Consider the following 1,682-nt stretch of genomic DNA (forward strand, 5'->3'; position numbering starts at 1 on the left):
CAGGCCAGCTTCATCAATTTAGTGAAGCTGTAAGCAACTGAGCAAGACCCTGTCTTGAAGTATAAAATACAAAAGGGCTGGAGGTGTATGGGGGTATAACTCAGTGGTAGAGCACCCATGGGTTCAATCCCCAGTAAAACACACACACACACACACACACACACACACACACATACACACACAGAGAGAGAGAGAGAGAGAGAGAGAGAAATGAGTGAACTAGTTCTCCCTTCTAGCTTATTTAAATAATTAATGTGATATAAGAAATAAATCATGACCTGAAAGTTTATTTCTTTAATTTTGATCCTTTATTGTTCAATAGTAGTAGCTCCTTGTTCTTGTTCACTCTCTCTCTGAGTAAATTTATCAAATGTCATAAAGGATCTAAAAATAGAATTGTATCCAAATATTATAACTTCTTCACATTACCTACAAACCCAGCATAAATAAAAACTATCTAATAAGTTAAACCATCTTGATCTCATAGGCAAATATATTTCAGAACCAAATATAAGACACTAACTGGTCAAACTAAATAAATTTCATCAAAATGTGCTGAGGGCCATTACCAAGTAGGAATGACGCATCGAAATTTCCTTGCCAAGCGTACCCCATGCTGCTTAGAGGACATTTGATGGGACATTGCATGCATGCTTTAATGAGGTGACCTTGCTCAAGGACCTAGGCAGATCCGGGTTTAGAGCTGATCAGGTTTGAGGAAGTAACCGGCTCCTTGAGTTTAAGGCGTTGCCAGTTTAAGATAATGGGTTTTAGGGAAGTTGGAAGTTGAAGATTATTGCTGGGATTAGGGTGTTCCTGCTGCTTGTTCCCGTTGAGTTCTCGTGAGATTAAAATGGGATTTGGAGAGAGCCTCGTGGGTAGGTGATTGTGCGGGAGATGGCAGAACGCGATTGTCCCTGGACCTGTGTGGAGGCGGTGTGAGAGCGGGAATAAAGAATTGCTGTTTGAACCTACAAAGCTGTGAGTGCCTCGTGATTCTGGTGCCAAGCCGAGACATTGGCTTTGGCAAAAATGTACTAATTAGTATGTTGGAAAATCACAAAAATACTTGAAATGTTTGAGTGTATTTATGGCACAATTATGATAAGGGACAAATACAACTAAGTTCTTAATATTGACTAACCAGTTTATCATTTTCTTTTTATTCAAAAGAAGATATTAATTAAGACAGACTTAAATGGCATATACATTTTTTTAAAGACAGAATAAAAATATTTCCATGCCAACTTTCACATTGGTCATGCTAAGTTCAATTGCTTATAACATTTATTTTTATGTAGAATCATTTGAATAGTGAAGATCCTTTTTGCATTCAAAAATTTTCAGTTTAACAGTTTTAACAATTTTACCTTAGTAAAGTAGACATTTGAATAATTATTCAAACACATGAAATCCTCATGACACTTTCTTTCAACTGTGTTCCTATATCAGGACTTATTCTTAGAGGTTTACTCTGAATATTGTCTTGAATTCCAAACTTTGTGGATAGGTATTTATTAATTCATTTTATAATTATTGATTTCCTGCCCTGCATCAAGAATTGGAATATGGACTATTTTAGAGGAGAAAAAATGCCCTCTGCTCAGAATTACCTCCTAGTCATAAGACATGTTAGCAGAACAGTTACAAGAGAATGAAGTAATTTCCTCTGAACACAAAAC

Source organism: Ictidomys tridecemlineatus, chromosome 5 (assembly GCF_052094955.1).
Source record: "Ictidomys tridecemlineatus isolate mIctTri1 chromosome 5, mIctTri1.hap1, whole genome shotgun sequence".
Classification (NCBI taxonomy): domain Eukaryota; kingdom Metazoa; phylum Chordata; class Mammalia; order Rodentia; family Sciuridae; genus Ictidomys; species Ictidomys tridecemlineatus.